The sequence below is a fragment of the Scyliorhinus canicula genome, chromosome 8 (assembly GCF_902713615.1).
Source record: "Scyliorhinus canicula chromosome 8, sScyCan1.1, whole genome shotgun sequence".
Taxonomy (NCBI): domain Eukaryota; kingdom Metazoa; phylum Chordata; class Chondrichthyes; order Carcharhiniformes; family Scyliorhinidae; genus Scyliorhinus; species Scyliorhinus canicula.
In genome coordinates, this window is record NC_052153.1 from 115043397 (window position 1) to 115058049 (window position 14653).

The 14653-nt window shown below is 42.6% G+C and overlaps 1 long non-coding RNA gene across 1 annotated transcript in view; it reads left to right on the top strand.

Annotated features, from left to right (window-relative positions):
• The first annotated feature begins 1006 nt into the window (after positions 1-1006).
• LOC119970462 overlaps positions 1007-14653 on the top strand; it is a 45391-nt gene continuing 31744 nt past the window's right edge. The window contains exons 1-2 of the long non-coding RNA XR_005461622.1: positions 1007-1320; positions 1710-1784. This is a non-coding gene — a long non-coding RNA (uncharacterized LOC119970462). The remainder of the gene's footprint in view (positions 1321-1709; positions 1785-14653) is intronic.

Here is a 14653-nt window from a genome sequence, read left to right on the forward strand (position 1 = left end):
TGTGCTTCTCTTTCCACAGATGCTGCCTGTTCTGCTGAGTATTTCCAGCATTTTCTGTTCTTGCCATTTTTTCAGGATCCCCAGTATTTTGTTTTTTGTTGTAACATGAGGTTTCCATGGCAGTTCAATCCCATCCGGAAGGATGTATCTGTCTGGAAGCTGGAATATTTTACAGTCTCAAAGGGCAGAGTCTGGATCTAAAAGATGTATCGCCAGGACAGCGTTATTAAAACTTAGGATGGTAAATTTTTTTTAACATTTGCGGCACTTCTGTCTGCATTGTACGTACCGATTACATCATTATAACCCCAGTCTGTAGCCGTTTGAGGGAACAGTAACAACTTGGTAGAATGAATTTAATCCAGTCAACGCAGATTCCAGGGTTTTGTGTTTGGCTTGTGAAACAATAATTAGATGGCATTTTCGAAGTAACTTGCAACTTTCATACTAGTGTGCAACACATAACGAAAACTGTGCCATCTTGCGGTTATTCCGGCAGGGGCATGCCAATCGTTCTTTTCTACCCATATATTCATGAAGTGGGGGGAAAAAAGCATTGATGTGGGTCTCCCCCCGCCCGCCCGCCCGCCTGAATAACGTGCAATCTCCGAATGCTGGGAGCGCACTGGATTTTTGAAGATAAATATGAGATTATCTGCATGCTTTTTTTGCTGTTTCTGGCTGGTGTCTGAAATGTTTCTCCGTCACCTTATATAACACCAGCTCCGAGCCTCCCAGTTGGAGAGTCTCTTGGCAATGAGTCAACACAGCAGCATTGAGATAGCGCCTCGCACCCTAACCTGCTGGGGGCTCCTGCCGCCTTGATTGACAGCGAGCTGCGGCGCTCGCGACGCCCTTCAAGGCTAGCAACGTTCCAAAATAGAATCCCGGTGACGTCATGGGACCAATGGGAGGCGGAGGGAGGCTTGGGCCCGGATCAGCAGGCTTGGTTGAGCGGTGGCTCCCTGGGCTGTGCGCGCGCTGATTGGCTGGCCGTGCTAGACTGGGGGACTGAGCAGTTGATTATTAATGCAGAGTAAGCAGTCTGGCTTTGCAGCAGCACCACTACCGGCGCTGAGTGTTTGGAGCAACGCCAGCAAGCTACAGAATTAGCTCATTGTTCTGTACACTCCAACTACGGGCACCGGGGTAGACAGTAAAGCCGCTTTTTTTAGGGGGAGCTTTTCAAACGCTGGCTGTACTTCATTTCTGGAGTACAGTAAGTATTGCTTTTATGAAAAAAAATGCTCCCTATTTTGGGAGCTCTAATGCAGGTCTCTATGTAGGGTAGGAGGTGGAACGGGGCAGAGGGCTTTGTCTGTAAGTATTGTACCGTGAAGCAATCTGTTCTGCAGTTCAGTAAAAAAAACATTCATTTTATTTAAGAAATCGATTTTGTTTCTGGTCAGCTCGTTCTGTATTAGCTGGCGTGGTAAGCGCTGAGCTGAGCTATCCTTATGAGCATTCTTTTGTTCTTTCTATCTGAGAACCTAATACTCCGACTTAGTTTTCTTTCAACCCTTGCAGATTTAAAACGGTGGTTTTTGTACTGAGTATTGGCACATTTAGCTTGTCTTAAATTACAACTTTTTTTTTGAATTGCCAGACATTAACATCGTGAAGTTAACAAATGTATGTTTGAAAAGATCATTGTTACGTGCATTGCAAATAATTAGAAATAAAAGCTGTACATGTGCTTTCCTTTATAGTTTGTTGCCTTTTAGGAACTGGGGAGATCTGCCTGCAGTCCCACCACCTCTGCCAGAAAAAACATGCAGATAAGGGTAAGGATTGACCGTCTCAGTACAAAAATGTGTAGTTGTGATGTGTCGTTCGTGGTTAATAAATCACTAAAACGAGTTCCATGCCTATTTGTACAGTAGTGCAAACCAATGCCGTAGGTTCGTGGGAAAATGTATGCGTTTAATTGCGTTAATCAATTCCAGTTATATTCATGTGCTGTTTTAGGCTTATATTATCTAAGCTCTTTAAGTATGTGGATATAATTTCAAACTAAGAGCTCAATGCACCTCAATTTATCTTTTCTGAATCTAGACATTTTGAAATTGTATTATTTTTGTGAATCTAATACCTTTTAATACAGCAAATACATAATTGCATTTTCCAAACTAATTGACCCATTAGATTATTTGCCAGTATATTTGATGCATGCATATGTGTAATAAAATATTATGGATTTTAGGCCTCCGAACGATGTTTCTGCTCAAAAGAGGCCTTATTCTCATTACATTGACTCTTTTATATTTTAAAGTACATAGGATAGACATCAAAGCCAAATCCTCTGTGTTGGAGGTTATTCTCCACAGGAGTCACCTCCCATTCAATCTACCTCACCTCAGCCTTTCAGAAAACCTTTCCAAATTTCGTGATCACGTTCTTATTTACACTTAAAAGGTGGTATCTGAATCATTTTGTTTCTTGTTTATTTTTTCCATTGAGTTTTCAGATTGCATTTTTAAAACAAAACTCAAATCAATAAAACGTCAAATAAATCAGTATGATATTAAATTATTATTTAAACTTTCAATTGATACATCAATTTGCAAAGTGTAAATAAAGTCCTATGACGAACAAAAGCTGAAAACCATTGATTATTTAATTCCACTGTAATATACTAAATTTGCTTTGTGACCTTTCACTGATCCTATGTTAGTCTGCTACTTCACTAATGCAGTCCAAAAACAATTTCCTTCTTTTAAAATCAAAACCTGTATTTCTGGGTGCGAATTGTTTTGTTAGTCAGATTGAATTATGAATACAACAACAACTTGCATCTTTAATGAAGTAAAATATTCCAAGCAACTTCACAGAGTGTTATACAAAATTTGACACCGAGCGATATAAGGCGATCAAGAGCAAATTCAAAGGCACCATGTTTACCAAGGTTCAGCCTTGAGTTTGTCGGTGGGGTGGAGATGAAATCAATGACAAGGGCAAAGAGTTTGTGGAAGGAGCCAAACACAATTGTTCAAGTCTTCCCAATGCGCAACATGCTTGGAGAGATTCAGACATGGAATTGTGAGAAATACTCACATGAATTTGGCTGGGCCGTGTGCTTCCAATAACTTTTGGAGAGGTAAGAGAGGTTGGAGATAGTATACTAGTGTTAAGTGACAAAGGTTTGTGGTACTTGAAAGGAAGAAGAGATGATGGCGGTTTTGAAAAGGAGAAGGAACCAATTTTGCTGTCATTTAATATTTGGGCCAGGAGGGCAGGTAGGGTGATCAGCATTTTAGCAGGAATGGGTTCATGGGAACAATAGTCGGAACTCTTGAATAAGAGGAGCACGGTAGCATGGTGGTTAGCATAAATGCTTCACAGCTCCAGGGTCCCAGGTTCGATTCCCGGCTGGGACACTGTCTGTGCGGAGTCTGCACGTCCTCCCCGTGTGTGCGTGGGTTTCCTCCGGGTGCTCCGGTTTCCTCCCACAGTCCAAAGATGTGCAGGTTAGGTGGATTGGCTATGCTAAATTGCCCTTAGTGTCCTAAAAAATAAGGTTAATGGGGGGGGTTACTGGTATAGGGTGGATACGTTGACTTGAGTAAGGGTGATCATTGCTCGGCACAACATTGAGGGCCGAAGGGCCTGTTCTGTGCTGTACTGTTCTATGTTCTAGGAGCCTGGAGTAGCCATGAGGGGGACAAATGAGAAAAAACAAAGGAGTAGGTTCAGCATGGCAGCAAAGTAGGGGTGTGGGTGGAAGTAGGAGTGACAATCAACAGATTGGTCTGCATTTTAAGGAGAAAAGAGCCCACACTTAGTGGTGGAGAAGATGATGTGGAGATGCCGGTGTTGGACTGGGGTGAGCACAGTATGAAGTCTTACAACACCAGGTTAAAGTCCAACAGGTTTGTTTCAAACATGAGCTTTCGGAGCACTGCTCCTTCCTCAGCATGAGAACCATGAGAAACCTATTTTTATACGTTTCCTCACCTGAGGAAGGAGCAGTGCTCCAAAAGCTCGTGTTTGAAACAAACCTGTTGGACTTTAACCTGGTGTTGTAAGACTTCTTACAGTGGTGGAGAAGGCAGGGGTAGGTGACTAGTAGCGTTGGCATTGAAGAATGAAGCTTGGGAATGCTTGATGAGGTTCAACCAGTCCAGTAATGAATGATTAAATTAGTTCAACACCAGATATGATTATGTCTGAGATCCTTGGACTTGAAGGTACTTTGCCAGTGGAATGACAAATAGTAGTATAATATAAATCCAGTGCACATGTTTTCTCACAGTGTAACCTCCTAGGGAAAAGGGGCATTGTGTGAACTATTGAGGAAACATATTTTTATATGTTTCCATAGAAATGGATTCTTAGCTCCTGTTTGCCATGGGCTGCAATTAAAAAAACTACTTTATATTTTCAGGAACTATTAGTTGTTTTTCTTTGCTTTGCAACAGGTTTACTTACCTCAGTATGAAACAGTTTGAAAGGGTGGCTTTTTTCCTCAGTCAGACCTGACGCTATTTAATGTTACTCCAAGAGGCGGGGCTGTTTATCAGTATTGTTTTTTCTTGCATAAAGTTAAAGGAACATTATTTGGTTAAACTGTCATTATAAACTAAATGGCATTTTAGATTAGCTATTTTTCATTGCTTGTACCTGCAAAGGCAAATGTACTCTCTGTTACGTATTGGAGAGTCACCAAAGTCCCAGATGATCAGAGGCTGCTTTCCTCTTTGATGGGGAGAGCTGACTACTGGTAATTTAACCTGAGGATCACCACACCTCAGGCGAGGGGCAAGGTTGAAAAGGCGGGGCCTTCATGAATAACCTCAGCCAGTACGGGAATTGAACCCACGCTGCTGAGCTCGCTCTGCGTTACAAACCAACCGTCCAGCCAACTGAACTAAAGTTTACATATAGACCGGCATGGGTAAGGACAGCGATTTTTCCTTCCCCAGTGGATGTTATTCCACTGGCTGAGATTTAACAGCAAAAATTACACTCAGGCCTTGGGATTACCAGTCTAGTAACATAACCACTCCACTACCATAATTACTTGGCTTCTCCTGCACCTGCACCCAATGATATATACCAACATTGTACCATTCATGTCATCCCCATTGTAAATCTGGAGAGGTAGAATTAACTTGGAGAATATCAGTTGGGTTTGTGTGTCTCTCCCAATTTCTTATTAGAACATAGAACAGTACAGCACAGAACAGACCCTTCGGCCCTCGATGTTGTGCCGAGCATGAATCACCCTACTCAAACCCACGTATCCACCCTATACAAGTAACCCAACAACCCCCCCCTTAACCTTACTTTTTAGGACACTACGGGCAATTTAGCATGGCCAATCCACCTAACCTGCACATCTTTGGACTGTGGGAGGAAACCGGAGCACCCGGACAAAACCCACGCACACACGGGGAGGACGTGCAGACTCCGCACAGACAGTGACCCAGCCGGGAATCGAACCTGGGACCCTGGAGCTGTGAAGCATTTATGCTAACCACTATGCTACCGTGCTGCCCCAAATTCGATTAGAAGTGGCATCTACTGTTTTCATAGTAACACAGGTGTGCATCCTTGTTTAAGATGTTCTTGGAGGCAGTGCAATAATGACTCTTGCTTTGTAAAGCACTTTTTTCTGAAAAAGAGACATGAATAGATGTTAGTGGTAAACTTCATTCAACAAGACTAAGGTTTACCCATTGGCTTTTAAGTATTGTTATGGTATGTTCAATGAAAATGTTTTTTAAAAAAGTATCTTATTTGTGATGTTTCACAAAATTATTTTAGTGCTTTTTCAGGATTAAATTTGTATTTTTATAACAGTTTATTCCATCATACGTTGTCATATTACAACACTTGATGTGATTGTAAAGGCTGTAAATATTTTATTTTCATATTTATTCATTTATACATTATACAGAAGGACCTTTGGACTTCTGAAAGCACTTTACAACCAATGAAGTACTTTCAAAGTGACTTGTATGTAGGAAACATGCCAGCCATTTAGTGCACAATAAGCATCTATTAACAGCAATGAGATAAATGACCAAATTATCTGTTTTATTGAGGTTGGTTAAGGGGTAAATGTCGGCCAGGATAACGGGAGTGCTCCCCTGCACTTTTTCAAAGTTCCACTTGTACTGTGGAATCTTTTATGTCTGACTGTAATTTTTCAGATTCTTCCAGGAAACCAAATATAAAAGGCCCCATTGACCACTCGAACAAATAAAATCAAGATTTGTTGATGGATATCCGTTCTTGGGTCTAGTCTAAGAAACATTCAGGGCTGCTCAACATTTTCAACTTCACTAATCCTGCAAGAAGAAACCAATAACAACACATTTGGAGAAAATGGCTTGATGTGCTTTGCAATTTCCCCCCTCCTATTTCCAAATATTTCAGCTTCAATGGCATAACCTTATGCAAAACTATACAATATGAAAGATACTTGTCCTCAAGCTAAATTTATGGTTCAGGAAGGAAAAACAGACTTTCCTCTTCAATCCTCAATAGTAATCAAGTAAAATCTCCTTTAAATTCATTTAATGTTGTGATGCGCATCACTTAATCCTCATCAGTTGCACAGATAGCGTTTCCATGCTTCCAATACAATTGGATCAAAGTATATACGACCACATGGGAACAGGGCTAGGCCATTCACTCTTGGGCTTGTTTGTCGCCATTCAGTGAAATCATGACTAATTTGCATCTCAACTACGTCCACCTGCCATAGCTCCATTTCTGACATTCCATTTGGCTAGCTAAAATCTAACAATCTCAGGTTTATATAATTAATTGAGCGAACATCTACTGTTTTCTGTGTAAAAGAGTTCCACATTTTTACCATCTTTTGCTTGAGGAAGTGTTTCCTAACTTCTCTCCTGAATGGGCTGGCTCTAATTTTAGAGTTGTTACAGCTCAGAAAGAGGCCATTTGGCTATCATGTATGCGCCAGCTGTCCGAATGAGCAATTGTTTAGTGCCATTTCCTGCCTTCTATCTGTGACCATGCACATTCTTCCTCTTCAGGTGACAGTTCACTTTGCGTTAAATGCTTCGATTGAATCTGCCTCCATTACACTCAGAGTGCTGCTTGAAAACATTTTTTCTCATACAGCTTGTGCTTCTTTTGCCAAATGCTTTAAATCTGTGCCCTCTCATTCTTGATCCTTTTACAGGTGGGAATAATCTCACCCTATTTACTCTTCAGATGCCTCATTGTTTTGAAAACCGCTATCAAATCTCCTTTCAGCCTTTTCTGCAAGGAAACAAGTCCCAACTTCTCCAATCTGTCTTCCTAACTGAGGTTCCTCAACCCGGTACCTCTCTTGTGAATAAGTCTCCTTGTTCCTGATTCTCCTGCCAGTGGACCACAGTTTTTCTATCTAGTTATCAATTCCCTTAAAAATCCCCCAAACTTCAAACAAATCACTCTAGAACCTTCCATATTCCAGCAAATCCACTATCAGTTCATGTAGTTTCTCCTCAAATGTAAATACTTGAAGCCCTGGTGAATCTACTCTACATTTCTTCCAAAGTCCGTTATTCTTTCTATGGTGTTGTGCTCAGATCTGTATTCAGTACTTCTGAGGTTGTTGAGCCAGGGTTTTGTCCGCAAACAAAACTTTAATTTACATAGCCATCAGCCCTTTTGATTAATTTTCGTATGTGACTGCTACATTTTGGTGACCTGAGGTAAAGGCTGGGATTTTCCAGTCCCTTCGTGGCGGGATCTGCTGCAGGCGGTGCGGTGGGCCAACCAAAAATCCATTGACTTGCGGCAAGACCAGTCAATCCTGGCAGTAGGCAGGGCCAGAAAATCCTGGCCAAAGATCCAGACAACTAGAACTCAGAATCGATAGGAAACATCCGGAAAGGCAGAAAATAAATTCCGTTCGGGCGGCATGGTGGCATAGTGGCACTGCTGCCTCACAGTGCCAGGGACCTGGGTTCAATTCCTGCCTTGGGTGATTGTCTGTGTGGAGTTTGTACATTCTCCCTGTGCCTGCACAGGCTTCCTCCGGGTACTCCGGTTTCCAACCACGGTCCAAAGGTAGTCGTATTGGCCATGCTAAATTGTCCCTTCGTGTCCAGGGATATGTAGATTGGGCTGTGGGTGGGTGGGGGTGTGAACCTGGGTAGAGTGCTCTTCCGGTGGGTCAGTGCAGACTCAATGGGCTGAATTGCCTCATTTTGCATTGTAGGGATTCTATGATACACTAGAACCTCAGGTGATGCTTTTTATCCATGATCCCAGGCAAATTGCATTTAACTTTCATGCCAGGATAGTTCTAATGCTAAAAGTGACAATACGGAATAACTTGATGTTGGGTGAGGTTGTTGCTGTTAGTAACTACCTCTTATCACAATTCTGACCTGCTCTGGTAGCCACGCTATTTATAGGCTAGTCCAGTTAAGTTTCTTTTCAATGGTGACCCCCAGGATATTGGCAGTGTGGGATTCAGTGATGGTAATGCCATCAAATGTCAAGGAGAGATGACTAGATTCTTTCTTGTTGGTGATGGTCATCTCCTGGCACTTGTGTGCTGCGAATGTTACTTGCCACTTTTCAGCTCAAGCCTGAAGGTTGTCCTGGTCTTGCTGTATGCGGGCACGGACTGCTTCAGTATCTGAGAAGTTGAAAATAGTAAATCCCCACTTCTGACATTATGATGGAGGGCAGGTCATTGATGAAGCAACTGAAGATTCTGGGTTTCCCATTGACTCCAGTTTTGCTGGGGCTCCTTGATGCCATATTTGGTCAAATGTTGTCTTGATGTCAAAGTCAGCCACTTGCCTCCTCTCTTGAATTCAGCTGTTTTGTGCATCTTTAGACCAAGGCTGTAATAAACTTTGGAACCAAGTGGCCCTGGCAGAACCCAAACTGAGCAACATTGAGAAGGTAATTGCTATGTAAGAGCTTTTGACACCTTGCTAATGAACAAGATTAGACTGATGGGATGGTAACTGACCGGATTGGCTTAGTCCTGCTTTTGTGGAAAGGACATACCTGGGAAAATGTACACGTTGTTGGGTGGATTCCTGCATTGTAGCTGTATTGAAACAGCTTGGCTCGGGACACAGCCAGTTCATGGAGAACAAGTCTTCAGTCTTACAGCTGGGGTATTGTCAGACTCCATAGTCTGCTGTGTCCAGTGCCATCTATCATTTATTGATATCATGTGGAGTGAATTGTATTGGCTGGCATCTGATACTGGGGACCACAGGAGGAAGCCACGATGGATCATCCACTTAGCATGTTTGTCTGAAGCTGTTTGCAACTCTTGCTGCCCTGTTCACTTCACTGAGATACTGGGCTCCTCCATCATTAAGAATATGAATATTTGTGGAGCCTCCTTCTCTAGTTAGTTAGTTAATTATCCACCACCATTCAGGACTTGCTGTGATAGAACTTTGCAGGCCTTTGATCTGATCTGTTGGTTCTGAGATTGCTTCGCTGTGCCTATTGCATACTGCTTGTACTTTTCAGCATTCATCTAATCCTTTGTTGTAGCTTCATCAGGTTGGTACCTTATTCTTAGGCTCCTGCTGGCATTTACGCCTACATTCCTCATAGAACCAGGGTTAGCCCACCAACTTGATGGTCGCATGGCAGAGTCAGGGATATGCCGGACATGAGGTTACATATTGTGGTTGAATGCAATTTTTCTCCTGGTAATGACCCATGGCACCTCATGTATGCCCAGTTTTGAGCTTCTAGATCTGTGCAGAATCTGTTCTATTTAGCATGGTGGTAATGCCGGAGAACAAGGTGGAGGGTAACCTAAGCATGATGGTGACCTTCCATTCTGCAAGGACATTGCGAGGGTCACTCCTGCCAATATTTTCATGGACAGGTGTATCTATAACAGGTAGGTTTGTGAGGACAAGGGACATATTTTTTCTTTTGTGTTAGTTCCCTCACCATCTGCCGCAGGCCGAATCTGGTGGCTATGTCCTTCAGGATTCTGCCAGCTCGGTCAGTAGTAGTGCCACTGAACCAGTTTTGCTGATGGAGTGCCCCTTCCAGAGTACATTCTCTGCCAATACCACCCGCAGTGCTTCATAGAAACCATATAGTGCAGAATGAGGCCATCCAGCCCATCAAGTCTGCACCAACCCTCCAAAGGAGCCCACACCCTGCCCTATCCCCGTAACCCCACCTAATATTGTGGACACTAAGGGGCAATTTAGCATGGCCAATCCACCCAATCTGCACATCTTTGGATTGTGGGAGGATAACCAGAGCACCCGGAGGAAACCCACGCAGACACGGGGAGAAAATGTGAACTCCACACAGGCACCCAAGGCCGGAATTGAACTCTGGTCCCTGGAGCTGTGAGCTGTGGGTGCTAACGTCTGTGTGCCACACCACAGGAAGGACGTGAAAGCATTGGAGAGACTGCTGAAGAAGTTTCTAAGAATAGTTACAGGGTTGAAAAACTTCAGATAGGAAGATAAATTGGAGAGGCTGGGACTGTTCTCCTTGGAGAGAAGAAAGGCGAAGAGGAAATTCAATCGAGGTGTTCAAAAGCATGAAGGGGCTGGATAGAGTAGATAGGGAGAATCTGTCCCTGCTCATAAAAGGATCAGGAATGAGTGGGCACAGATTTAGAGTGATTTGCAACAGAAGAAATGTGATGTGAGAAAATCTTTTTCACAGAGTGAGTAGAAACCTCCATGAAACCTCACCTTTATAGACCACCTTTACCAATTTGATTGGTCCAGGCTATGTGAAGATTAAAGTCACCACGATTACACTGCCTTTTTAACAAGCTCTAATAATTGCTTGGTAATGCTCTGCCTATCAGTATAACTACAGTTATGGGGCTGTAAACTACTCCTATCAGCATTTTCTGACCGTTGCCATCCCTCATCTCTAACCATACTGGTTCTACATCCTTACTTTCTGAGCCAAGATAATTTCTCACTAACACCTTTATGTCATCCTTTATTATCAGAGCAACCTTCTTTTCCACTGTGTCTGTCTTTTCAAAATGTTTTGTACCCTGGAACATTTATTTCCCATCACTGGTCACCATGTACCCATGGCCTGGATTTTCAGAGTCAGAAAGACTCTGGAACAAGTTGAAAATGGTGGATGAGACCTATCTTCCAGCTGGAGGCCAGGTCAGGAAAAAGAGGCTGGGAAGAGAAATCAGTGGCTAGTAGAGAATCAGAAGCCCGTTAAAGGGAATTTAAAGGGCTGTGATTGGAGCGGGCACGAGAGGTGAAAATCCACATTCTTTAAATGTGGAATCAGAGCATTCCTTCTGGCTCTACGTTCAAGCTTGTTCTTGGTGTATTTTCATGCACACATTTCTTTCCCTTGGGGAAATAATGGAAGGATTCCTGAGCTGATTTTCAATCCATTGAACTTCGTTATGAACACTCATTCCATGGCCAATAAGTCCTGATGGTCGACTTGAACCTGGAGCGTTTTGGTCCAGAGGTAGGGTCGCTACAACTGTGCCACAAAACCTTCTACTCTACATTCAGGTAAGTATATTTCAAAAGAATATTCTGTCAGTAAGAAATGGCATGGTTTTCCTTAATGCAGCTTGCTGCCTCAGGGAAACCAATCTTGCAATAGAGGCTCGAGTGCAAAAGACCTAATGCCTGTTACAGGAAGGAACATTTCTAGACAATTTCTCATTTACTATGAAGGCATGTTTGGTGCTCTTCCTGCTCTCCACATTGCAGACTTGGCAGGCTGTTTAGCCCCTGAAAAATGGGTGCTGCACAGCTGAACAGAGTACTTGATTATTAATACCTAGACAATTGTCTGCTCAGAACATACACGCAGGAAAAGCCATATAATAAAGTGACTAACTGCTCATGGTACTTAACAAGTAAATTGCTATGTAAATTCAAAAAAAAAGCTGACTATTTTATTCCAGGAAAACAGAAATACACCTGAACCTCTGGCTGGCCTGCCACCTTGGCTCTAAGCCAGATAGAAGAGTTGCAACTGAATGTTCCCTACCATCTGCAGCTTGAAACCATTACCCATAGTGCTTAGATTTATTGGATAGATTCATGTCTGTGCTTGTACTTATCCTTGTATGAACTCAGAAACTGACAGACAGCCCTTTGAGAGGAGTGCTGTGCAAAAATGTACATTCGTTATGCCCTTCACAGGAATGAGGATAGGCCAAATATGATACATTTTACAACATTCTTTACACTGCAAAAATAATGTCTATATCAGTTCATGATTAATTTGTTAATCAGTATGTGAAGAAGTTTAATTTTTTTGAAATGATAGAAGCTGCTATTTTAGACTTTTCTTAACCTTAAAGTAGTGCACAACAAACAGTAACTTTAAAATATGTTAATTCTGTAAGTATTCCTAAATGGCACCTGCTAAATGGCAAAATTAAAAATAATAAAGCATGTATTCAGGCACTGATTAATTCCACATTTTAATGTTAAAAAAAAACAGCTAAAGTTTGCATTGGACTCTGATTTACCATATTGTTCAGTACTGCTCGTGAACTGGAGTTGCTATTTGCTAAATTGTCTATTTGAAGCAGAGAAATCATAGTGAGGTTTCTATTCATTGATGCCGATAAAACCTTGGGGCTTTTCAGAGTAACTTCATTGCAGTGTTAATGTAAGCCTACTTGTGACAATGAAGATTATTATTAGTATTAGTCTAAAGCTAGCAACACATTTATGTTCATAATTTGAAGGACTTTGTACCTTGTCGTAAGCGACAGATCCATTTTAAGAAATTCCAAAATATCTCCAATGCAAAAAGAATATGAAGAGGTAAATAAATCTGTGGCAAGCTCCGAATCTAATAATAATAATAATCTTTATTAGTGTCACAAGTTGGCTTATATTAACACTGCAATGAAGTTACTGTGAAAATCCCTTGTCGCCAAACTATGGCTCCTGTTTGGGTTCACCGAGGGAGAATTCAGAATGTTCAATTCACCTAATAAGCACATCTTTCAGGACTTAAGGGAGAAAACCGGAGCACCCAGAGGAAACCCAGGCAGATATAGGGAGAACGTGCAGACTCTGTACAGACAGTGACCCAAGCCGGGAATCAGACCCAGGTCACTGGCACTGTGAAGCAACAGTGCTAACCACTGTGCTATTGGAACAGTAAAAGGCAGGGGGCCTTTTGTCTGTTTTCTGTGTATAATAGTAAAAGCTAATACACTCCTTATAGAATTACCACATTGTTCCCGCGGTTATGGGAAAATATGGACTTGCCATTCTGTGGTGAGTGGGGTGTGTGGGGATTATTTCCCACTGCCCGATCGCCATTTAGGTGTAAAATCTGTCAAAATTCTCAGGTTGCATTGTTTCTCTGAAGCCGGTTTCCTGCTGAATTTACAGTGAGACACCTGGAGAAACCCAGCAGAATTTCAGGTTGTATGTCCTTTATAACGAGAGCTTGAATGTCTTTTCCAGTTCAATTATTATTGAGCACTGCTGTGGAAGTACGGTCATAATTCCTCAGCACTGGTAAGGATAGTAATGTTATAACAGTTTACCTATTATTTTGCATTACAAATAAAGATTATTATTAAATATACCATTGGTCAAATGAATACTCTGAAATGTTAGTATCCTTGCTCTGTCATCAGGAACTGCAGAGGAAGGGTGATCTGTTAAAGTGGGTATTCACCCTAACCACAAATCCTGCGAGTGGGGAACATCTTAATAATTAGGGCAGGTAGTGGGACCTCTGGTGACGTTATGTAGGGGGAAGACCTGTATGAGGTGCCTCTGACTAGGGTACTGTTTTTTTTAGTCCTTTATGTCTGTTTCAGAGGGTATTTTTATTTAAAAACTCCCTCGGTTAATGGAATAAGGTGCCTACATGTGAGAAATGCCTCGAAAAACCAGGGGAAAAAATCATGAAAGCAGAAGTTCATTGACTGAATTAGAGGCTTTTCGGGCTCACCGGTGGAGAAACTGGTGGAGCTGCTTCTGTGGCTCCGGCCACTCTACTTTTTTTTAAAATTTAGAGTACCCAATTATATATATTTTTCCAATTAAGGAGCAATTTAGCGTGGCCAATTCACCTAACCTGCACATGGGGAGAATGTGCAAACTCCACATGGACAGTGACCCAGGGCTGGGATTCGAACCCAGGTCCTCAGCGCCACAGTCCCAGTGCTATCCACTGCGCCACATGCTGCCCCTGACTCCAGCCACTCTACTAACAGCCAAGATCCTTACTAGCACCGTTGCTGCAGAATTCAACAGGCACTGGTGCGTTGTCGGGGCACCTCTACAAATCAATGGAGGAGGCCCTGGCCCCCATTTCTATGGTGCTAGAGAGAACCAACGAGATGGCAAACGTGCATGGCGACACGATTCCAGGCATGGAGGTGACTCTTTCGAGGCATAGCGATCAGATTGCCTTTCTGAAGCGGAAGTGTCTCTGATGGCTGATGCAAATAAAGCGTTGAAGGCCAAAGTGAATGATTTGGAGAATTGATCCAGGAGGCAAAATACCTGTGTTGTGGGGTTGTCAAGGGGGGATGGAAGGCCCAAATCCCACAGAATATTTTGTGAAGATGCTGGGGGAGGATGGACCGGTGTCCCCTCCCGAACTGGACCGTGCCCACCGAGCACTCTGACAGAAGCCCTGTCCAAAAGAACCGCTGAGAATAGTAATTGGGAAGTTTCCAAGAGAAAGCGCGGTTCCT